Here is a 26,393-nt window from a genome sequence, read left to right as displayed (position 1 = left end):
CAAGTTTCCAAACCCAAAAGAAAAGTTTCTGGTTTCATTTTTATTTTATTTTTCTAAGAATTTTATGTATTATAATATCTTACTCCAAAATTTCTTTGCTTTATCACATGTCCACTATAAATGGTAAAAAGTTCCTTCTTTCTTTGACACTTCCAAAATTCATTTGAAATACCCTTATACACTCTAGATAATTTATCCGGTGTTAAATACCAGTGATACATTATTTTACAAAATTTTAAGTTATATTTTAGTGTAAATTCAAAACCTTTCAACGACATATTTTTCCATTGTTCAAGCATCACATTATATCGAAAATTCCTTGTTCACTGAATCACACAATGTTTTACATGTTCCCTTTCCAAATTCAATTTCAATAACATTTTATAAATCTTAGGAATATTGACCCCGTTCTCCCCAATTTGGCTCTGAGCCTGGTGCTGAAGCCAATGATGGATGCCAGACAGAAGGTGCAGGTTTTCTGATTGATTTTTATTGGATTGCTTTTTATTCAAGGAAAGGGGCTCCTGGTCAAAATGCCAAGAGCCAAGAACAAAGGGTAGAGTAACTTTTATACATTTTCACTACAGGAGAAGGTGGCATAAAGCGAGATAATAAGAAATATAGTCTAATAAACATTTTAGTAATAATTCTACAATTTGTTCCATTGGTCTCTAGCTGTCCCTATTCCCAAGTCTTAGCTAACGACTCACCTAGGAGTTATCTAATACACATTTTATTTGCTGCAAGCCATCTCCATTCCTAATTATTAGCTGAGGTCTCCCAGTTGTCTAACTCATGTTACTTTTATCAGCTTTCTAATTAGCCAGGATTGTTACAAGATTTACACATGCATATTTCCTGTGGATGAGAATTATTTGTTCTTGCCAGACAGACTCCACAGTTACAGGGTTCCTGATTTACTTTCACACGTGTGTATGATCTTGCTTTATTTTAGCAGAAAACCCATCATCGCTACCAGGAAGTAAGATTTCCAATTCATCTTTATCAAAATCACACTCACGACTCTTTTTTATCCAATTTAAATCGTTCTTTCAGTTGTTGATAAGCAAAGCAATGCCAAGCATAACTGTCTAATTCAAATTCTTCCCTCAACTTTAATGTAACTTCACCAGAGTTAAAAGATAATATGTTACCGTACGTCCATCTGTCTGGCTTCACTACCAATTCTTTTTTTTTAAAAGAAAAATGTTTCTTGAGTGGGTGGGGACATCCAAAGGGGCAACTTTTTATTTTTGTTTTAAGAATTTTCTGTATTATAATATTTTAATCCAAAATTTCTTTGCTTTATCACATATCCACCATAAATGGTAAAAAGTTCCTTCTTTCTTTGACACTTCAAAAATTCGTTTTAAATACCCTTATACACTCTAGATAATTTTCCGGTGTTAAATACCAATGATACATTATTTTATAACATTTTTCTTTTAAATTATAGTTTAGTGAAAATATAAAACCTTTCAACCACATATTTTTCCATTGTTCAAGCATCACATTATATCGAAAATTCCTTGTTCACTGAATCACACAATGTTTTACATGTTCACTTTCCAAATTCAATTTCAATAACATTTTATAAATCTTTTTTATCCAATTTAAATCGTTCTGGTTGTTGATATGTAAAGCAATGCCAAGCATAACCCTCTAATTCAAATTCTTCCCTCAATTTTAATGTAACTTCACCACAGTTGAAAGATAATATCTTACCATAGTTCCATTTGTCTGGTTTCACTACCAATTCTTTTTTAAAAAAAGCTTCTTGAGTGGGTGGGGACATCCAAAGATACAACTTTGTATATAACCTTCTTTTATATTTATTCCAAACTCTTAGTATTGCACTTCTAGCAAAGTGATTATTAAAATCAACCTTAACTATATTCATACCATTAAAAACTGTGCCATCCAAACCTTAATTCATGGCCCTCTAATTCAGGTAGTCTTTTATTTTGGAGGTTCACCCATTCTTTTAACCAGGCCAGACAATATGTCTCAAAATACAATCTCAGGTCTGGTACCCCCCACTTTTCCTTAGCATCTTGTCCTAGTTTGTATGAAATTCTTGGTTTTTTCCTTTGCCATATAAACTTAGAAATATCTGAAATAAGAAGCACATCTTTAATAACAAGTTTTCCATACGTAAAGGGCATTGGACCTCGTTAAGGACACTTTGAAAACATGAAAAACAAAAGACTGATCACAGGAATATTATAAGCAGTTGCAGAACTTGATAAGGAATTCTTTTATGGACAAATTCCTCCTTCACGACATCATTTATTAGAAATATTATCACATTTTAAATATGCCACAAAGATAAATATAAATGAAGCTAATCCTAGCATTAATTAGAAATTCTTGTTTCTTACTATATTTTCTTTACAATTAAGATGGGGCCTCAGTATTATAACATAGCATTTAGGAAGAAAGATACAAACCAAGAGACCAGCCCCAGAGGCCAAGATGGAGAAGATCTCCACTACCATCATGGACTTCCCTTTGGTGCTCAGGTAGGTAGGGAGGAAGGTGATCCAAACACTGCAAAAGACCAGCATGCTAAAAGTAATGAACTTGGCCTCATTAAAACTATCAGGCAATTTCCTAGCTAGAAATGCCACTGTGAAACAGACAAGAGCCAAAAGTCCTAGGTAAGAGAGGACACCATAAAACATTACAGTTGAGCCTTGCTTACATTCCAAGATGGTCTCTCCAAACAAGGAGTGGAAGTCCAAATTAAGAAATGGGGGAGAGGTTCCCAGCCAAGTGGCACAAAGAAGGGCTTGGACCAGGGGACAGGCTATGACAATGGAATAGGTCAGTGGTTTTCCTAAGAGTTTCCTTGTCTTGTTCCCTGGCTTGGTGGCCATGAAGGCCAGAACCACCATGACAGTCTTTGCCAACACAGAGGAAACTGCAAGAGAAAAGAGAATGGCAAAGGCAGATTGTTGGAAGAGACAGGTGAGCTTCCCTGGTTGACCAATGAAGAGGAAGGAGCAGAGGAAGCAGAGCAGAAGGGAGACTAGGAGGATGTAGCTGAGACCTCGGTTGTTGGCTTTGACAATTGGTGTGTCATGATGTTTATAGAAAATCAGCAGGACTGCAGAAGTGATCCCAGATAGAAAAAGAGCAAGAAAAGCTAAGGTGTATCCCAGGGTGTCTTGGTAAGCAAGGAAGTGGATCTTCTTGGCAATGCATTGGTCCTTGACCTTGTTGGGAAATTGGTCTTCTGGGCAGGATTCACAATGAACTGCATCTGAAATCAAAATTCTTTGTCTTTTGATATGCATATCTCCTTTCTGCTATTGACTTACCTACAAAGGGATTAAATAAAGAACCCACTGTGCAATTTTTGAGACATCTAACAATTGATGAGGATTTGTTCAATTGCAGCTATCCGTTCAATGTGCACTTCCATGGGTAATTACTGCCTCTTTTATCTCTCACTTTATACTGGAACCAAGAGAAGCATGACAGATCTGTTATCCAGGAATGCTGATATTTTAATTCTGTGTATAATATCCCTGCCTTAACCTCTCTGCTTTGTACTTCAGATTTGTTCATTCAGTCTTTTTGATCCTCCTCTATCAAAGCAGTAGAGATAGATGGATCTCCTTTTTCTCTGGCAGGTCTATTTCCTCAGAGGTTGATAGAGCTGATGGAAGAAGTGTGCACTAACTGATAAAAATTAAACCTTTGGATCACACACCACACCACCTCAGGAGAACATTGGAAGTTGGTTTTCACAATTGGATGTTAGAGTGGAAATGCATGTTGGGGATTTACAAATTCTGCCCTCAATCTATCCTAATAGCAATTGCTGAGGATTAGGAAAAGTGTCCTCTGTGGTAGGGCACTATGAATGGATATCAATCTCATCACAAATGACAACAAGAACAAAAATAGATTGATTTAATGAATGTCTTCTTTTGATTAAGGTTTAAAGTCTGGTCTACCTGTCTGATTAGAAAAGGTCCCTTCTGGACAAGCGTCACACTGGTAGCAGCAAACTTGCTTGCCCTCAGGAACTCTTCTCCTTTCTCCTGCCTGGCACCTCTTCCTGCCACACCTGGCAAAGGGGATAGTCTGAGAGAGAAATACCAATGAATTATTTAATTGGTTCCCACATTCCTATTTCTATGCTCAGAATCTCTTCTAAACAAATTGTTGACCATTGTCTATCAAAAACCAGGAACAGCTACTAGTGGATGCAGGCCAGTGAACCTCCCAATCCACCAACAGATGCTGGAGATTGGAACTGGGGTTTCATCCTGCAAAGGAAGGCTTGTAAGTGAACCACAGCATTTCTAAAAGAAAGAACTATGAGGATGCAACTGAGCAGAAATGGTCCATGGAAATCATTGTTTTTTGCTGTAATTGCATTCTGTGTTTCAAACAGAAATTGTTCCCTTTGTGGAATGACACAAATCAGACCTCAAATGTGTTACATGAAAAGCAGATTTGTCACAAAATGACTGCCATGATTTCTGACTCAATTGAGTTAGAAGGATGTTCTGCATTTCAGGAAGAGAATGAATCTTTCCCAGAATTTACAACATTTTCTTGCAGCTCACCTTTGTGGCCCAGACAATTGCATCAGACTTAATGGTGAAATCCTGGCCTGGGGGAGCCTCAGGATTCACTTGCCCAACTTTCATGGGGACAAAAGATTGATTGGGGAGGAAAAGCCAATTGAGAAGGTCATAACGAGCAGATCCCAGTCCATCTTCTGAGAAGGAGATTTCAACTCCAGCAGTGTTGTTGAACTGCACGTTGCCCAAATAGGGAAGAATCTGAAATAAACGTGATTTTTAGAAATAGGAGTATTTGGTTAGAGCTACGATTATGGCTTCTATTAGAACATAGTGACAATTTGGAGAATATGAATTTATGTCTGAAAAGCTAGAGGATTCTCTTGGTGGAGAATTGAGGAATCTGGAGTAACACCAAATATTTACTCTGAAACTAGAAAAAAAAATCTTTATCATTGGTCCTTTGTATCATGGTTTCTTTAGATATAGCTTTACCAAAATAAGCACATATGAAATTGAAAAAAAAAACATTCTTGTATTTCTTGTCATGTCCAGAGCAGATGGAGTCATGCTGAAGATGTGAATTTGACCTAAATGAACCAATATTTGATGGGCTGTCACAGAGAAAAGTCTATCAACCTCTTCTCTAAAGCACCTGAAGGCAGGAGGTGAAGTAATGGATTGAACCTTATCAAGGAGTGATCCAACTAGAACTAAGGAGAAAGTTCCTGACAGGTCAACTGATAGAATAGAATAGAATAGAATAGAATAGAATAGAATAGAAGAGAAGAGAAGAGAAGAGAAGAGAAGAGAAGAGAAGAGAAGAGAAGAGAGGAAGGAGAGGAGACGAAGGAGAGGAGAGGAGAGGAGACAATTTTATTTATTTGTTTGTTTTTTGTTTTTTGTTTTTGTTTATTTGTTTATTTTTGTCAATTGCTTACAAGATAATAGGTATCAGTAAAATAGTTTTGAATACATGAGATAGATACTTATAAGAAAAATAAAAAGAAAGAATAGGAAAGGGATGGTGCACACTGGTGCAAGGGATAGACACATTGGTGCACTTATGCATGCCCCCTACAGGCCTCTTAGGAAAGAGGTGAAGTCAATAGTAGAAGGTTAAATTTTGGGGGGTTTGGGGAAGAAACCACAGAGCCACATAGAGTATTCCAGACATTGACCACTCTGTTGCTGAAGTTGTATTTCGTGCAATCAAGTTTGGTGCTATTAACCTTTAGTTTGTATCCATTGTGTGCTCTTGTGTTGTTATGGTTGAAGCTGAAGTATTCATTGACAGGTAGGAGATTGCAATGTATGATTTTATATACTATACTTAGATCCGACCGAAGGCGGTGTAGTTCGAGATTTTCTAGGTCTAGAATTTGAGTCTGGTGACATAAGGTATTCTACAACGAGTAGAGGAGGGAGAACTCTTCTTGTGAAATATTTCTGGACTTTCTCAACTGTGCCAATATCAGATACTTAATGTCGGTTCCAGACTGATGAGCTGTATTGAAGTATTGGTCTAGCAAATGTTTTGTATGCTCTAGTTATTAGTGTAATATTACCAGAGAAAAAGCTATGTAAGATTGGGTTAACAACTCTTAACGCCTTTTTGGCTATGTAGTTACATTTAGATCATTAGAGATGAGTATTCCAAGGTCTTTGACAGAGTTTAGATAATCAACAAGGTCTTGACTATTCAGCCTGTATTTTATTTTCTGATTTTTTTTTGCCAATATCTGGAAAGAGCATTTATTTGTTGAAATTTGAAGTTGCCATTTGTTTGACCATTCTTATACATAGTCAAGGTCTTTTTGAAGGGTAGCAGTATTCTCTGTGATATTGAATAGCTTTACATCATCAGCGAAGAGAACGCAGTTGCTCTTAATATGATCAGAGAGGTCATTTGTGTAGAGTATGAATAGAGTTGGTCCTAGAACACTGCCTTGGGGAACACCACTATTGACAGGTACAGAATTTGACAGGACACTCCCAATTTTGACCATTTGTTATCTGTTTGACAGGAATGCTTCTATCCAGTTATGCAGTTGTCCAGAGATACCGTAAGATTTTAGTTTTAGGAGTAGCTTTTCGTGTACCACTGAATCAAAGGCTTTACAGAAGTCTATGTAGATTGTGTCTATTGTTTTGCCCTGATTGAGTTGTGTAGTCCATATGTTTTTGCAGTGTAAGAGTGGCAGATTACAAGAGAGTGTTTTTCTGAAACCAATTGTTTTATGGAGAGTAGGTTGTTTGTCTTTAAGTGGAGGATAATGGATTGGTTAATAATTGATTCCATGACTTTACAGGTGACGCAGCATTAGGAGATTGGTCTGTAATTTTCAGCTAGGCTGAGGTCTCCCTTTTTGAAAATGGGTATGACTGTGGCTTGTGACTATAGGTTAGGCAAGGATCTGGTCCTGAAAGATTTTTCAAAGATTATGCTTAGAGGTTCTGCTATAGCAGTGGATAGCTTTTTAAAGAAGTAGACACATATTCCGTCTGGTCCAATAGATTGAGATGGTTTTAGATTGCGTAGTACTTTTTCAACATTGTCTTCTGTAAAATTGATATGTATTAGATCATTGTAGTTGTTTGTGGTTCAACTAGGAAATACTGGGCATGATCCATTGCTTTTTACAAATACTGAGCCAAAGAATGTGTTAAAGATGTTGGCTTTAATGGTGTCATCATTGTAGTCTTTACCATTAGGTCCTTTCAGGGGTGGGATGGACCTTCAGTCTTTTAGTTTGTTGTTTACAAAATTGTAGAAAACACAGGTGGAATTTGTGCGTAGAAGGTTTTTCTCTTTTTTAATGTGATAATTGGTGCATTCAGTGTTTATCTGGTGGAATAAATATACTTATACCTATTCTTTTTATAACCCAGTTGGATGGAACAAACTGTGTTTCCTTGATCTATAAAGTGCAGTCTACTTCTGCGTAGAGAAGGTTAATGGAATGTAGTTCAAGATCCACCAGATGTAAATGCTTGTGATCCAGAAAATGAGGATGATGCCAAGAAGCTTGATGACTTAAAATAGAAAAACGAACGAGCTCTTGGTATAATTGGACCAACACTGAGTGACCAGCAGCCAGTCCATATTCATGGAGAAGAGTCTGCTGCTAGGTGTTGGGAGAATTTGAAGAGGATTTATGTTCGTGACAGTGTAGGTGCACACATACATCTTACCTATAAACTGTTTAGAGCACATCTTCTGAAAGGTGGAGATATGTTAGCTCATTTGAACTTTATGAAAAGAACTTTTCAAGAGCTACATGAAAAGGAACTGATATTTTCAGAGCTGCATCAAGTTTACAACATTATTTCCTCATTGGATGAAAATTATGATGATTACATATCTTCACTGGAACTCCTGCCTAGAGATAAACTGACATTGACTGACATAACTGGAAGGTTGTTAGAAGAAGCAAGAAGACAGCTGGATAGGGACCAACTGAGAAAGGAACAACCACAAGAAGAGAATTTGTGTTCCACTGCCTATACTGTTAGGAAATATTTTTCTTTTGGGGCTAGGGGACATATAGCTAGATTCTGTAACAAGGGAAAATGACAGAATACTGGCAACACTAGAAGGCTAAGAAGAATGTTAGTTTAGCTGTGTCTAGCAATTCAACTGTAAACCATGATTTTTGGGTTGTTGATAGTGGAGCATCGCAGCGCATTACTAAAGATAGAAAGATGTTTGTAAAGATGTCCACGAGTAAACAACATGTATCATTGGCAAATGGATGGAAGATGAAGGCACCTGGTCAAGGTACTGCATATTTCTTCTTGTATAAATGAACATTTAACTATGTTATATGTACCTAAACTGAAATTTAATTTATCAATTTAGTTAACCTTGGTTATGTAGTAACCTTTAGGGGAGATAACTGTATAATAGAGAAAGAGGGTAAAAGTGTTACTGCTAATTTAGAGAATGATTTATATGTGATACATGATGACCAGTTGAAGATGGCTAACTCAGTTTCTAACAATGTTAAGCCACATGATGAATGTATACATTTACTGCATAGATGTCTGGAGCACATTAATTTCAAAATGCTCAAACAAATCGTTGAATTGTCAGAGGGAGTAAACTTGAAACCCTGCAGCAAGTATTTAAACTGTAATGCTTGTAGCCAAGAGAAAAGTAAGTTTACTCCAGCAAACAGACTTAATGGGTTTAAGACCAAAGAAACTTTAGAGGTTGTTTTTGCTGACATAATTGTGATATTGTGTATTGCTATATTTCGATTATTATGGACCATTACTCACAATACGATTTCTGTTATTTTATGAAAAACAAAATCGAAACATTCCAACATTTCTTTAACTGGCTAAGGTTTGCAGAGAGAAAAATGAAAAGTAAAATAATTAGTTTAGTTACTGATAATGGGACTGAGTTTGTTAACAAAATATTCCAAGCTATTTTGAAATTGGCTGGTGTTGAGCATAAATGTTCTGCACCTTACAGACCACAACATAACTCGTTTGTATAATGAAGAGGGAAAACATTACAAACCATGCTTCGCACTGTGTTATCTGACTGAGGTTTGCCTGAAACATTGTGGGTGAAGCCATAATGTGTAGCAACCATGTTTTAAGAAATGTAGTTAATACAACAACTGGAAAATTGCCATTCACTCGTTGGCATGTCAGAAAACCAAATTTAAGTTACCTACACACATTTGGAGTTCCAGCATGGGTGCATATTCCCTCACAAGTAAGACTGAAAGGGCAACATAGAGCTAAGAAGTTATTTTTTGTAAGTTATGAGGCCAACCATAGATCATTTAGATTCTGGGATAAAGGCACAGCTCATGTTTATTGTAGTGCAAGTGCAAAAAATTGCACATTGGATGGAATAAACTGGAACAGGAATCCAGTAATGATATTATTATTGACACCCAAATAGTCCCTAAAGATGAAATAAGTAAACCATGAATAACCATTAAAGAGGAAGAACAGGCACAGGAAGAAGTAGTAGAACCAGCACAGGAGGAGGTAGGAGAACAGGAGCAGGTGGCACAGGAAAGTCCACAAGTAAGCCCAGTATTAGCAAGACATTAAACCCGAGTAACATGACCACCTGATAGATATCAGGCTAGTGTTGTATGCCAAGTGAATACAGTTCAAAGTAACTATAGTGAACTAAAATTGTATTCTGGTAAGGATCAGACTGCTTGGCAGGAAGTAATGGATAAGGAACTGGAATCATTCAAAAAGTTGGAGGTATATGAAAATGTTAAGTTACCATCAGGTTAACATGCCATAGGATGTAAATGGGTTTATAAGCTAAAGACAGGTGTGGATGGGATTGTTATCCATAAAGCCAGGTTAGTAGCACAAGGGTTCAATCAGAGAGCAAATGACTATGATGAGGTGTTTGCACCTAGTCTGAAGGCTACTACATTACGAGCAGCATTAGTGTGGGCAGCTAAAGAGAAATGTATTGTAAATCATTTGGATGTAGAGACGCATATCTGCATGCACCATTGCAACACACTATATATTTAAAGAAACCATTCGGTATCAAAAATGATAATACTACTGATTGCTGGAGATCTAAAAAGAAACTTTATGGTTTGAAGCAATCAGCATATGAGTGGAACCAGTGTATAGTTAAAGAATGAACTAAAATAGGTTTTGTAGCTGGCATGGCTGATCTATGTTTCTTCAAAAGAGAAAGTAATGGTGTAATTTCATTGTTATTGTTTACTGAAGACATAGCATTAATCACCAAAACTGAACAAGAAGCTACTAAAATAATATGTTAGAGAAAAAAATTAAGATAACATAGTTAGGAGAAATCAAACAATATCTTGGTTTAAAGATAGATAGAACTAGGGGAGGATACAAGATTTCACAGGCAGATAAAATTAACCAATTTCTAAAAAGTTTTAAAATGGAACTTTGTAAACCGAATAAGACACCAATGAGCCAGGAGTTTAGCCATAGTGATGTTCAAAGTCCTTTTTTTTTATAAGAATATTTATCAGTCCTTAATTGGTAGTTTATCTTATTTCAGTAATTGTTCAAGGCCAGATATAGCATACAGTGTTAATCAATTAGCGAGATTTGATGCTGAGACGACTCAAAGGCTCTGGCAAGCTGCTAAGCATGTGTTAAGATATCTGCAACAAGCAATGCATTATGCATTGTATGTGGAGCCTAAAGATGAAGTGAGTTTAACTGCATATGCTGATGCAAGTTTTGCTACAGACATAAATACACGAAAATCTACACCGGGTACTGTTCTATTATTGGGAAAAGTGTTGATTGGAGGAAGATCTATTAGACAGAAACATCTAAGTTTGTCAAAAATGGAGGCTGAATTCTCATGTTTGTCTTTATTATGTACAGATTTAGTTTTGTATAAGCAACTATTGATTGATATGGGAATTGATGTAACAGATTCTATTGTTGTTTATGAAGATAACCAACCAGCAATACAGATGGCTTCAAATATTGCTGTTAAAACAAGAACAAAATACAGATTTAAGATATTTAAATGTGAGACAATGTGTGCAAAGTAAGATGATTAAGCTAGAATACTGTATGTTAGAAAACAATATAGCAGATCATTTTACAAAGGCCCAAGGCTCTATAAAGCATAAGACTTGCTGTGAGGATTATGGATTTAAAATTTAAGGTTGTATATACTGTCCTACCCAAAGGGGAGAATGTTTGGAATGTAAGTCACCTAACAGCTATTTGGGTTGGAAATATATAAACCAGGATAGACATTTTAATGCTGTATCTTGAAGTAAATGCTAAAAACTGTAATTGGGTGTGGTTCCGCAAATGGCCATAGGATGGAGCCAGAAACCGGGGTTGCTTGGTCTCAGAAGTCTCAGTCTCTCTACTGTTTCTGTTGGAGAGAGTTGCCATTTCCTCCTATGACTGTTCCTGATCATTGATGTAAGTCTGTTACAGAACTGTTTTTAATATTGGACTTTGATATTGAAATTATCCCTGAAATGAACACTGACTGCTTTATCTGTGAAAGACTTGAACTGCTTGCTTGGACTGTGCTTAAATGTTTATTGAAAGTAAAAACTATATTAACTGTACAGTGTATCTGTGTGCTGTGTGTGTATTATTCAAACACTTCTCCCACTATGTCTCCCTGTATGCGCTCATTCTCCTAACAGGGAATTACCTCAACAGCTCCCAGGTTACTCCAAGGCACCATTGAAGATTCTGGGTATCCCCTTTAACTTACCGTATGTCACAGGACTGTGTGACTATGTGGAAGTTGGGATGACTGTCCTACCCTGATTGACCTTGCAGGGAAAGTATGCGCACTAAGGAACTTTGATTATGATCCTGGGCATGTGTTGAATTTTTTCCGTGCAGACTCTCCCTGAATGGAGATATCATAAATCATGATCATTTCCCATGGAAGTCCAAGAGATTTAATATCATGAGAGATTATTAAGGGGGATTTAAACTCTACCAATTCAAAAATAATTGAATAGACAATTCTATAAAGCCTCAAGTATCTAAGGAAACCACCATATTTGCTAAAAAACACTAATATTGAACCATCTCTTTAAAATACTAACTAAAAACATGAACTAAATTAAAAGGAATAAAATGAGAAAATGTCCACCTTGTAATAATAAACACATCTTTATGAACAAGCTTGTCAACATTTTTTTAAAAAAATATCACCTTCTAAACATGCCACAAAGACAAATATAAATGAGGCTGATAATGAGTTAGAATTTCTTGTATCTTACTATATTTTCTCTACAATTCAGATCTAGGCTCAGCAGAATATTGTAGCATTTAGCGAAAAAGATACAAACCAAGAAAGCAGCTCCAGAGGCCAAAATAGAGAAGATCTCCACAGCCACCATGGACTTCCCTTTGAGCTAAGGTAGGTGGGGAGGAAGGAGATCCAAACACTGCAAAAGACCAGCATGCTAAAAGTAATGAACTTGGCTTCATTAAAGCTGTCAGGCAATTTCCTAGCTAGAAATGCCACTGTGAAAATGACAAGGCCAAAAGTCCTAGGTAGGAGAGCACACCATAAAACATTACAGCTGACCTTGCTTATATTCCAAGATGATTTCTCCAAACAAGGACTGGAAGTCCAAACTAAGAAATGGGAGAGAGGTTCCCAGCAGGTGGCACAAAGGACTGCTTGGATCAGGGGTCAGGCTATGACAATGGAGTTGGTCAGTGGTTTTCCTAAGAGTTTCCTTGTCTTGTTCCCTAGCTTGGTGGCCATGAAGACCAAAACCACCATGACAGTTTTTGCCAATACAGAGGAAACCGCAAGGGAAAAGAGAATGGCAAAAGCAGATCGTTGGAAGAGACAGGTGAGCTTCCCTCATTCACCAATGAAGAAGAAGTAGGAGAGGAAGCAGAGCAGAAACAGACCAGGAGGATGTCGGTGAGATCTCGGTTGCGGGCCTTGACACTACGCATCATAATGTTTAAGAAACATTGCCAGAACTGCTATTGTGATCACTGAGAGGAAAAAAGTAAGAAAAAATAAAATATATCCCACGGTGTCTTGATAGGCAAGGAAGTGGATCTCCTTGGCAATGCATTGGTCCTTGTCCTTGTTGGGAAATTGGACTTCTGGGCATGGTTCACAGTGAGCTGCATCTGAAATCAGAAGTCTTTGTCTAAGGATTTTTTGAGAAACTGCAATGTACTTTATTCCTTGCACAAAGGTGATAGACGTGTTTTCTTTCCGCTGGTGACCAACTCATAAACGGATTGATGAAAGAACGCATGTGCCATCTATGGGGCAGAGAAAGAGCAAATCATTTACCATGATCCTGGTGATAGATTAGCCTGAGATGAGGATTCAGTTCCAGCTATCCATTCACTGAGCCCTTCCATGAGTGGCTTTCCATCTGGGGTAGTTGCCTGTTATTTCTCCTATTTTATAATGGAACCCACAATAGACTGATAGATCTACTATACAGGAATGCTAGTGTTTTGTTTGTGAATACATTATCCCTTCTTAAATTCTCTACTTTGTACCTCAAATCTGTTCATTCATAGGTTTTTTTGCTCCCTCCTGCTCTAACAAATTGACATAGATGTGTTATGTCTCCTCTTGGAAATTCAAATGAACAAACATAAAGCAGCCGTTTCACAATCAGATCAAACTGAAGGAAATAACAAGATAACGACTGGCAGAAACTGTTAGTACTCCCCTTCGAAATTCAAACAAACAGAGAGCTCTTTGCTGTAACGTCCTCATTCAAAATAGTCATTTTGTTCCTGGCAAAATGCACCAGCTCAGCTGTGTCCTTTTATACCCATTAAGGCAACATGCTAATTAACTGGCTTGCCCTTCAGATTAACGTTTCCTGGTTCTGACATCAATCCACGATCTAACAGTCATCAGAGTCAAAACTCCCAACAGGACCAATCCTTCCAATCACAACACTATCCCCCACCGCAGGGCCCTTCCCCCGAGTCTGATGATTAACTTGACGATGTTTCGTTGACAACCCCACTCTGTCTCCCACAGCCAATGGAGGCGTCGCTCGTTCCAATTGTCTCAGGTGGTCTACACATTGGAGACTTGGAAAAGAAATACCATTCTGCGACCAATTCACCAACGGATTGTGCAAATGCAATAAGGGCATTCCGAGCACCAAAGGGAGATGAAGGTTCGAGGTGATATAAAAACTTATCGCCTCCTCATGATCCCCAATGATCATACGCACGGCTGGGTGGCGAAACGAATGGGCCCAGACTTGAGCTCACGCCCATCCATGGTTTCCACCTTAATGGGTGGATGTACAGCAACCAATGGGATCCCATAGTGCGTAGCAAAAGCTCGGTCCATAAAGCTGGTTGTAGCCCCTGAGTCCACCAATGCAACAGCAGGAATTCCCTCCTTCTGTGACTGTAGAAAAATTCGAGTGTCCAAAAGTAAATGCCGAGGAGGGCCAGGATTTACTTCAGCAATTTGAGGTGGGGATGTGAAATGTGTCCGACCTAGGGTTTCCTTGAGGTCAGGTCTACCCTGTTTTCCCAACGAGCCAAGAGTGGTTTCAGGTATGGGTCTGCGGGTCCCTCTCCATTTGCAGGAATTAACAAAATGTCCCAGACCCCCGCAATAAAGGCACAAGCCTTCCTGAAACCTTCTCGAACGTTCACACGCCGTTAAGCGAGGGCGGAGTGCCCCCAAATCCATCAGCTCCTCCGTCTTAACTGTAGCTTGTAAACGAAAAAGAGAAGGTGGTTCCACAATGGGCCGTCTGCTTCCACGCTGTTGTAAACGAGCTTCAATTCGTAAGCACTGAACTATCAATGCATCCAAATTTAAAGCCCTCTCTGCATGGACCAGCTCATCTTTGATGGCATCAGACAAGCCTTCCTGGAATGCAGCCATATGAGCCGGTTCATTCCAGTTAGAGTCCATACACAGCAAATGAAATTCTGCAACGTATTCCTGCAGGGAACGTTTCCCCTGATTAATGTCCCGTAACCGTCTGTCCACAGTTTGTATCTTAATTGGGTTCTCAAACATCACTCTCATTTGTTGAAGAAAACCCTGGAAATTATTCAACAACGGGCTATCTTGAACTAACAAGGGAGTAGCCCAATTAGCAGCCTGCCCAGATAAAAGACTAAGAATAAATCCTGTCTTAGCCCAATCATTTGGAAAGTTTTCAGGCCTCAAGGACATAAATAATTGACACTGCCCCAGAAATGCCGGAAACACGTCCATTTGTCCTGAAAATTTCTCCGGCATGGATACTGGGCTTTTCCTCTCAGGAGGGGCAGGGGGAACAGCAGCAGGGCTTGGTAAGCTAGAAACATAATTCAGCAATTATGTTACCTGATTCTGAAGCGTCACATTGCTTTGCAGTACCTGATTAATTTGTTGTTGTTGCTGCTCTACCAAACGCTGCAGTTGATTTAAATCCATCTTGCTTGAAAGATGGTTTGTTTGTGGCCAGGAACAATAATGTTATGTCTCCTCTTGGAAATTCAAACGAACAAACATAAAGCAGCCATCTCACAATCAAATCAAACTGAAGGAAATAACAAGATAACGACTGGCAGAAACTGTTAGGACTCCCCTTCGAAATTAAAACAAACAGAGAGCTCTTTGCTGTAACGTCCTCATTCAAAATAGTTGGACATTCATAACGTCTGCCCTATAGCTATCCTGCCAAGAAGTGCTGAGGATCGGGAAAGACTCTGTGACCAGGGTAGTTTAGATTGGTAAACTGAAAGGTTTTGCTGAATGATAGGATTTCATGTCTATCTCATAAAAAATCACTGTTGCTTCCTGTAATTGCATCCTATATTTCAAAGAGACAATGTTCCCAAGCCTAACCCTTTGTGGAATGACACAAATGAGACCTCAAATGTGCAAAGCAGATTTTTCATCAAATGACTGCCCTAATTTCTGGCTTAATTATTGCTCAATTAGAAAGTTGTTCTGCATCTCAGTAAGAGAATGCATCTTTCTTTGTACTTGTAACATTTCTTTGAAGCCCACCTTTGTAGCCCAGATGATTCCATCATATTTAATGGTGAAATCCTGGCTTGTAGGAGCCTCAGGATTTACTTGCCCAACCTTCATGGGGACAAAAGATTGATTGGAGAAGAGAACCCAGTTGAGAAGATCACAACGAGCACATCCCAGTCCATCTTCTGAGAAGGTGACTTCATCTCCAGCACTGCTATTGAACTGCATGTTCCTCAAATAGGAGAGAATCTGAAATAAAAGAGACCACCAGATATTGGAGTATTTGGGCTAGAGCCACAAGTGAGATGTCATAGCTTCTACCATCACATAATGGCCATCTTGAGAAGATGGGTTTATATTTGAGCAGATAGTTCCATCTCCTAGTGTGAACTGAAGAATTGGGTGTATTTAACTCTGAAACTAAAAGTTTCCCCTTTTTTGCTGGACGTGCTTTCCAACTCCAATTTGATCAAAATACGAGAATTTGAATTCCAACAATCTAAATTGAATGGTAGGCTTTTCTTCTTGTAATACTTGTAATACTTTCCAATAGTTCCTTTGGCCCAAGACCTTGTTAACTGATAAATGAATGTTTGAAATTAATAAATAATTTCTATCAGAGCCTTCAGAAATTCCACTGATTTTCTCTAGCTTGTTGTGAAAGGCTGCAGAATGCAGGGAGAATGGTTGATCTACTGGGCCATGTTTAAGGAAGCATCTCAGATGGGGTCTCAGATGAATTGGTATGGGAGCTTGCGGGCATTTAATCAGGAAGTGAAAAAATTCATATGGGGAATTTCTGTTCTAAGCATCTGTGGATTGAGTCAAAAGCCTCAGAAATTACCTGCCATGACTGGACATTTGAGGTCCTCTTTCCAAGCCTCATGATGCTCGTTCGAACTCTGGATCCATACATTGCATGTAAAGCATGTGCCAGAGCATAACCAGCATTGTAGATATTGTAACTTTCTCCTTTCATGCTCCTTTCAAAAATGTAACTGGGCAGATTCTTGGGCAGTCAGACTTAATCAGGATTAATCTTCTTCCCTTTTTTGCCATTTTTATTGGTTGAGGTAGATCAGAAGAAAAGAGAAGAAACCAACACCCTAATATAGAGAATAAGTGGCAATAAAATGATGGTTACCCTTTAATAAAGAATAAAATAAGAATCACAAGCTCATTATATCCCCCACCCCAACAAAAAACTACTTTTAGGTTCATCTTTGGCTTTTCTGTGTGCTTTTGATCTTTGTCCACTCCACACTGTATCCAAGAAAGTTCTCTTACCTGTGTGACCTTAAAGATGCTGAAGATGGAGGCCATCTGCCTTGAGGACTTGGCACTGAGACCACCAATGACAGAGAGCAGAGTGTCCTGAATATCACATTTGTAACCTGGAACCACTTGGCCTCGTGAGGTGAGGATGGAGAAGCTGTTTAAGAAAAAAAATTTCTCCCTCTGGAAATGGCCATAGATGTGGAAGCCAAGGGTGATGTTGGGGAGCATCATCTTCCTGATGAAGATTTTGAGAATTCCAGCTCATTTTAACAGTTTGCTAATTTATTGAGAAAAGCACAAAATGTGTACTACACCGGGACAGTGCAAATACTAAAAGAAGCATTTCTGAAAAAAGTCCCCGATTTTGAAACAAACAAAAAAAAATTATCTGCATGTTTCCCCTCCAGCTGAAACTTATGTATTATGTAGATGATGAATCAATGTATTCAGGTCTAGGACAGGAGACTTTACAATGGTTCCCAGGGGAAACTTCCCACCAATAATGAGATCATCATGCCTATAGTTCCTTTTCCTTAAGTGGACATAATCCCTGAACACACAAATGGTTTGGAGCCTCTTTGCTGTAGTTGGAGCCAGGAGCCAGAAGAGCAACAGTGTCAACAGTAGCATGACTCCAGCCTGGTCATTCTTATCACCTTCCTTCCTAAAACAAAAGCCAAGGTTTATGCATAGACTGATTTGAAGGTTCCTCCTGAAATCTCACTGGAAGTTTAGCAGATCAGACACCACCTGTGCTGCCTGGATGTCCCCAGGGCAAATTTATAGCAACCATGCTTCCTTTTTACTTGTGTTTGGGCCATGACCATAGATGAAACAAAGGCATATGAGTGCCCCAGGAGGGAGCTCTTCTCAAGACAGACTAAGGTGTCACATTCTGTCCGCCAGCTGGTGAACTCAGGTGTATTTTTTAAAGTAAGTTTTATCCTGGAAGATCTTTGTGTCTAGAAATCCAAAGGGAATACATGAAGAATGCCTGTTGTTCTGATAATTGCAGGGAAAAGCCATTGTATATCCCCTTGGCAAAAGCTTCTCTTCATGCAACAGAATGGAAAAAATGTTTGAGTCCCTTCTTCTAATTCACAGAGCAGACGGAGTCATGGTGGAAGTTGTGTAGTTGACCTGCATGGAAATGACCCCTGCACACAAGATTGGTTTTGGTTTATGCCCTAGTTTGATCAGATAACATGAGTGCTTTTTTGGAATGGTAGCAGAAATGGAATTTGAGGAAGAATCTCAGGATATTTACTGCAATGTTTTTTGTAGGACTTGCAAATTTCTGTTGCTGCAGCTGAAGGGTAGGAATTGTCACCTGGGTGTTTCTTTTGGACGTTTGTGGTGCTGCTCCCCAAATTGCCAGGTCTGAAATTCTTTTCTTGAAGATTCATTCACAGGACCATTCCTCTGAGGAAAATTCTGAGCATCACATCAATGAGGCAGCACTGCAGATCTTGATGGGTGGGAGGATTTAAACATGGCTATTTCAAAAAAAAGGAAATTTTATAAAGCTTCAAGTTTCTATACATACACAAATAGATTGTATATGTATAGAAACACTGATATCGAACCCAATTCTTTGAAACAATACCTTAAAAATAAACTAAATAAGGAACAAAATGAGAAATAATAAACACACCTTTTTTCAGTTTAACATTTTTTACTAGGTGATAAGATAAAACACAAAAGTAAATAGGAAGACACAGTAGAAGGGGTGGAGGGGGGAAGGGGGGAAGGGGGAAAGGAAAGTGAGGAGAAATTGGGGAAAAGAATAGAAGAAACAATGACTTCCAACTCCTGTTGCATTAAGAAAAAGCATCAACATTAAACTACAATTATTTGTTTTCTTATAATAATATAAACTAACCATTTCCAGAAAAACATCAGCCTAATCGGTAAAACCCCAAATCAACTTTTCATTTTTTTCCACTTTAAACACAAAGTTCACAAGCGGTCTTCATGTGCAAACCAAGTACTTATATTCTGTGCTTTAACCAAAATGGTCAATTTAGCCATTTCTGCCAACTTCATCAGCTTCTATAGCCATTCACATAATGGGAATCAAAGTGTCCTTCCATTTTTGTGTGTCAACATATATAAGATAAAAGTTCCAATTTTTTTCTCCAAGTTTCCAAACCCAAAAGAAAAGTTTCTGGTTTCATTTTTATTTTTGTTTTAAGAATTTTATGTATTATAATATCTTACTTCAAAATTTGTTTGCTTTATTACATGTCCACCATAAATGGTAAAAAGTTCCTTCTTTCTTTGACACTTCCAAAATTCATTTGAAATACCCTTATACACTCTAGATAATTTATCCGGTATTAAATACCAGCGATACATTATTTTATAAAAAATGTTCTTTTAAGTTATAGTTTAGTGTAAATTCAAAACCTTTCAACGGCATATTTTTCCATTGTTCAAGCATCACATTATATCGAAAATTCCTTGTTCACTGAATCACACAATGTTTTACATGTTCCCTTTCCAAATTCAATTTCAATAACATTTTATAAATCTTAGCAATATTGACCCCGTTCTCCCCAATTTGGCTCTGAGCCTGGTGCTGAAGCCAATGATGGACGCCAGACACAAGGTGCAGGTTTTCTGATTGATTTTTATTGGATTGCCTTTTATTCAAGGAAAAGGGCTTCTGGTCAAAATGCCAAGAGCCAAGAACAAAGGATAGAGTAACTTTTATATGTTTTCACTAAAGGAGAAGGTGGCATAAAGCGAGATAATACGAAACATCATCTAATAAACATTTTAGTAATAATTCTACAATTTGTTCCATTGGTCTCTAGCTGTCCCTATTTCCAAGTCTTAGCTAATGACTTGCCTAGGAGTTATCTAATACACATTTGATTTGCTGCAGGCCATCTCTAATCCTAACTATTAGTTGAGGTCTACCAGTTGTCTAACTCATGTTACTTTTATCAGCTTTCTAATTAGCCAGGATTGTTACAAGATTTACACATGCATAATGTCAGCCTTCAAGATTTTCTACTATTGCTTTGAATCTTTTGGCTGCCATAAGTAATGGGGGGAGGAAGGGGGATTTGTCTGGGAAGAGAGCTGGAGGTGTTACATTCTTGTGTTGTGTAAATGAGGAGTGGGGGGGGGTATAAATTCCTGCTTTTAGGTTTCTATTACTTGCTTAGCTTTCTTTTCTCTGCGCAGCTACAAACTTTTATCAAAATATGCCAAGGTCAACGGACAGAGGCCTCATCACCAGCTGAAGATGTCCACATGATCATATTCAGAACTTTTAATTGGAAGAATCTTTTGAACTATGGGGGGTGGGAACAATTACATCACTTTGTATATGTGATCTGCATGCCTAATCTCTCAGATTCGGAATCGTACTGATGCTACCACTTCATTTTTCAGTAAAAGATTTTTTTTCTCTAATTCATGGAGTCTAAGTATTTCTTTCTTGGATTTTGAATGGAGCACCGACTGACACATATTTCCTGTGGATAAGAATTATTTGTTCTTGCCAGACAGACTCCACAGTTACAGGGTTCCCGATTTATTTTCACATGTGTGTATGATCTTGCTTTATTTTAGCAGAAAACCCATCATCACTACCATGCAGTAAGATTTCCAATTCATTTTTACCAAAATCAAACCCACAACTCTTTTTTATCCAATTTAAATCGTTCTTTCAGTTGTTGACATGTAAAGCAATGCCAAGCATAACTCTCTAATTCAAATTCTTCCCTCAACTTTAATGTAACTTCATCAGAGTTGAAAGATAATATGTTACCGTACGTCCATCTGTCTGGCTTCACTACCAATTCTTTTTTTTTTTAAAGAAAAAAGTTTCTTGAGTGGGTGGGGACATCCAAAGGGGCAACTTTTTATTTTTGTTTTAAGAATTTTCTGTATTATAATATCTTAATCCAAAATTTCTTTGCTTTATCACATATCCACCATAAATGGTAAAAAGTTCCTTCTTTCTTTGACACTTCAAAAATTCCTTTTAAATACCCTTATACACTCTAGATAATTTATCCGGTGTTAAATACCAGCGATACATTATTTTATAACATTTTTCTTTTAAATTATAGTTTAGTGAAAATATAAAACCTTTCAACCACATATTTTTCCATTGTTCAAGCATCACATTATATCGAAAATTCCTTGTTCACTGAATCACACAATGTTTTACATATTCACTTTCTAAATTCAATTTCAATAACATTTTATAAATCTTTTTTATCCAATTTAAATCGTTCTTTCAGTTCTTGATATGTAAAGCAATGCCAAGCATAACTCTCTAATTCAAATTCTTCCCTCAACTTTAATGTAACTTCACCAGAGTTGAAAGATAATATGTTACTGTACGTCCACCTGTCTGGCTTCACTACCTTTTTTTTTTTAAAAAAAAAAAACAGCTTCTTGAGTGGGTGGGGAATTCCAAAGAAGCAACTTTGTATAGAACCTTCTTTTATATTTATTCCAAATTCTTAGTATTCCACTTCTAGCCGAGTGATTATTAAAATCAACCTTAACTGTATTCATACCATAAATAACTGTGCCATCCAAACCTTAATTGGTGGCCCTCTAATTCAGGTAGTCTCTTATTCTGGACGTTCACCCACTCTTTTAACCAGGCCACACAATATGGCTTAAAATACAATTTCAGGTCTGCTAACCCTCCCCCCCCCCCTCATTTTTTCCTCTGCCATATAAACTTAGAAATATCTGAAATAAGAAACACATCTTTAATAACAAGTTTTCCATACATACAGGGTGTTAGTGTTTGGGGACAAACCCCCAAGCAGAGTGTGCAGCAGCAGTCAAGCCAGGCAGCCAAATGAGAGAGGCTGGGCCCAAGAGTATACACACACTGGAGACAAAAACTGTTTGTAGTTTTAAATAGTTGTTTAATCCATTCAGAGTGTAAGCATTGTCAATCAGTCCATATGTCATTCACAAATATATCCATCCAGTAACTTAGTCCATTTACTAGTCAGTAATATGTCCTTATCTGCTTGTAAATCTTCTCCTCCCAATACCTTTCTCTCGAAGACAACGCTGAGTATTCACAGGATATCAGCTCACCAAGGAAAATAGTCCTTTTGTTCAGCAGAAACGGTATCCAGCACAGTAGCCAGCAAACAGTAACAAGCAGATGTCTCAAACAGGAGTAAGCAGCAGGCAGGCAGAGAGCAGGGAGACCAGGGAGACCAGGACTGTTATGTTTCTCTCACTGCCTTTTATTGCAGGTTGTAACCGCACCCTTAATTATATAATTACATTGCAGTTTGGTGCTTAAAGCTACAAACACTTAAACCTAGGTTTATATATTTATTCACCCAAACCTAGTTGGTGTATCAATATAACCAACATTCTCCCCTTTTGGGTGATATAAATATATAATACCCTTACAATCTAAACCCATACTTTTCACAACTCTCTAGGTGCTTAATGGCACCTTGGGCTTTAGTAAAATTATCAGCTATATTGTCCTCCGACATGCAGTACTTCAGCTGTATCATTTTACTCTTTACAAATTGTATAACGTTTAGGTACCTTAAATCCGTATGCTTGCTCCTAGTTTTTACAGCAATATTCGTGGCCATTTGAATTGCTGCCTGATTATCTTCATGTACAATTATAGGATAATTTACAGTTATACCCATATCAATCATCATTTGTTTATACATAATTAACTCAGTACATAATAGCGATAAACAGGAGAATTCTGCCTCCATAGTAGACAAACTTATATGCTGTTGTCTTATTGACTTCCAACCTATTAATGTCTTACCCAGCATTATGGCTGTTCCTGAAGTCGACTTTCTTGTGTCTCTTTCTGATGCAAAACTAGCATCTGCATAAGCACTCAGTATGAGATCACCTTTTGGTTCTAGATACAGTGCATGGTGTAATGTTCCTTTAAGATATCTTAAAATCCTCTTTAATGCTATCCAATGACATTGAAGTGGATCATTATTATGTCGTGCCAGTTGATTAATACAATAAGCTATATCTGGCCTTGACCAATTGCTAATGTATGATAAGCTACCAATCAAAGATTGATATAATACCTTATCAAATTTGGGACTTTGAGCATCCATTTTGCAAATATCCTGACTCACTGGAGTCTTTGCAGGCTTACAAAGTTCCATCTTATAATCTATTAGCAATTTAGATATCTTATCTTCCTGAGATATCTTAAAACCTTTCTGTGTTTTCAGTATATTCAAACCTAGATATTTCCTTATCTCCCCTAATTGCTTGATTTTTATTTTCTTGGCTAATGATGCTATTATTTTATTTGCTTCATCATTAGTCTCAGTAATCAAGGCAATATCATCTGTGAACAACAATAATAATGATATTTTCCCATTTGTCTCCCTTTTAAACAGACATGGATCGGCTAAACCAGCTTTAAACCCTATATTGTTTAGTTCCTTTACAATATACTGGTTCCATTCATAGCCCGATTGTTTAAGACCATAGAGGCTCTTCTTTAACAACCAACAATCATTATTATTTTCACCTTTAAATCCAATAGGCTTTTTCATATATACAGTATGTCTTAGTGGAGCGTGCAAGTAAGCAGTTTCCACATCTAGATGGTTAACTATATATTTCTTGCTGGCTGCCCACACTAAGGCTGCCCTTAATGTTGCTGCTTTAAGACTAGGTGCAAATACCTCATCATAGTCATTGGCATTTTGTCTAAAACCTTGGGCTACTAATCTTGCCTTATGGATTATGTTACCATCCTTATCAGTCTTTATCTTAAAAATCCATTTGCAGCCAATGGGTTTTATATCACCAGGTAATCTCACATTTTCATATAACTTCATATCCTTCAAGGATTTCAATTCCTTATTCATTGCTGCATACCAACTTTCCTTATCTTTAGAAGGATACATTTTTATTTCATCCACAGTATATGGAACTCTATTTTCCTGGCACACCGTGTTAGCCTGGTATCTATCAGGCGGTCTAGATATTCGTGTAGTTCTTCTGGGAATTACAGGGCTTGTATGAGGACTTTTTTGAATTACTACCTGTTCATGTTCCTCAGCTTGCTCAGCTATTGCTACTATTTCTTCCTTTATGGGCTCTATCTCTGCCTGTATTTCTCTCTTTACTTTATTTTTAAAGTTACAGGGATAATTAATGGGATTTCTATAGGATTCAATAATTACTTCTTTATTGTTATCCTGTTCTAACTTATCCCATCCTACGTGCTCTAGAAATTGGGCATTGGCACTACATAACACCTTAGATGTGCCTTTCTCCCAAAATCTATATGCCCTATGGTTTGCTTGGTAACCAACGAAGAATAATCGTTTAGCTCTGTGTTGCCCTTTACGCCTGAGTTGTGTAGGGATATGCACCCATGCTGGTGCACCAAATGTGTGCAGGTAACTCAGATCAGGCTTCCTGCCATGCCACATGGTGAATGGTATTTCACCAGTAGTTGTGTTAACAACGTTGTTCAATATGTTATTAGCACACATTGTGGCCTCCCCCCACAAAGAATCAGGTAATCCAGAATCAGTTAACATTGTTCTAATCATTGCCTGTAGTGTTTGGCCTCTTCTCTCAATAAATGCGTTGTGTTGTGGTCTGTATGGTGCAGATTTCTTGTGCTCTATTCCAGCTACCTTTAATCTATTCTGGAATTTGCTGTTAACAAATTCCGTACCATTATCTGTCACCAGGGTTATAAGTTGCCGTTTAGTTTTTCTTTCTGCAAATTTTAACCAGTTGAAGAAATGTTGATATGTTTCAGTTTTGCTTTTCATTAGGTAGCAAAACCCATATCTAGAGTAATGGTCCATAATGCTCAGTATATATCGAGCACCCCCCATACTGGGTTTCTTTGGACCTATAATGTCTGCAAATACTACTTCTAAAGGTTCTTTAGTTTTGAAACCATTTAGCCTATTTGCAGGCAATATTTTACTCTTATCTTCACAGCAGACATTACAACGCAAATATTTATCACAAGGTTTTAACCTTATTCCATCAGATAACTCTACTGTACGTTTTAGCATTTTAAAATTTACATGCCCCAAACGCCTATGCAATAAATGGATACATTCATTATGAGGCTTGATATTGTTAAATACAGTCTGTGCCTCCCCTTTCTTACTATCATGTAATACATACAATGTTCCATTTAAAGCTGCAGTTACCCTTTTGTTATCTTTTTCAATTATGCACTTATTATCCTTAAATGTAATTACATAACCTAGTTTGTCTAATACCCTCACAGAAAGCAAGTTCATCTTTAACTGTGGTACATACAACATTTTTATATCCTGGTTTAAGCATGGACAGTATGCAATACCTTCACCCTTGGCCTTGAGGTTCCAACCATTGGCAAGTGATATATGTTGAGAGCTTGTAGACATTTTTATAAATTTTGTCTTATCTCTCGTGATGCAGTGGGATGCACCACTGTCCACCACCCATAAATCATTCTTCACATCACAGTTGCTAAACATGGCTAGTTCAAAGGATTTCTTTGGCTTTTTTACATTCTGGCTTTTTTCTTTTCTGCAGAATCTTGCCAAATGTCCTCTGCCTCCACAATTAAAACACTTTTTAATTGTGTATGCCGTCGAAGATAAATTCTCTTCTTCCGGGTGCTTTAATTTACTAAGTTGGTTTCTTTCAAGCTTTGAAGATAATTTCTCTTCTTCTCTCAGCTGGTCACGTTCAGACCTTCTTCTGTCCCGAACATATATCTTCCTGAGGTTCTCCCAGCAGTTTGCAGCATTTTCCTCTCCACGGATATGGATAAGTTGCTGGTCTGAGAGAGTCAGTCCTATGATGCATAAAGCCTGCTCATTCTTTCGTTTATAGTCTTGTATCTTTTTATCATCCTCTTCATCATTAGGATCTAAGTTAGATACATCTGGTGGGTTTGTTATTATGTCCCACAAACCTTCTCTTCGTAGAAGTAAACTACATTTCATTGACCATGAAACATAGTTTGTTCCATCTAATCTGGATATCATGGACAGATTTGGCAAATTTACTTGTGCCATTGCTCTTCAGATAACTATTTAAAAACAGTTGAGAAACAGTTTGTTTTTACAGTAATGTGC

General features: G+C 37.6%; 1 protein-coding gene across 1 annotated transcript in view; it reads left to right on the top strand.

Annotated features, from left to right (window-relative positions):
* LOC148128328 (vomeronasal type-2 receptor 26-like) overlaps positions 1-26,393 on the top strand; it is a 343,174-nt gene that overhangs the window by 247,814 nt on the left and 68,967 nt on the right. The window lies entirely within an intron of this gene.

This window comes from Pseudonaja textilis, chromosome 1 (genome assembly GCF_049901715.1).
Source record: "Pseudonaja textilis isolate UNSWEBS1 chromosome 1, rPseTex1.2, whole genome shotgun sequence".
NCBI lineage: Eukaryota > Metazoa > Chordata > Lepidosauria > Squamata > Elapidae > Pseudonaja > Pseudonaja textilis.
Note: the sequence above shows the minus strand (reverse complement) of the source record. Positions and strands in the feature narration are given on the sequence as shown.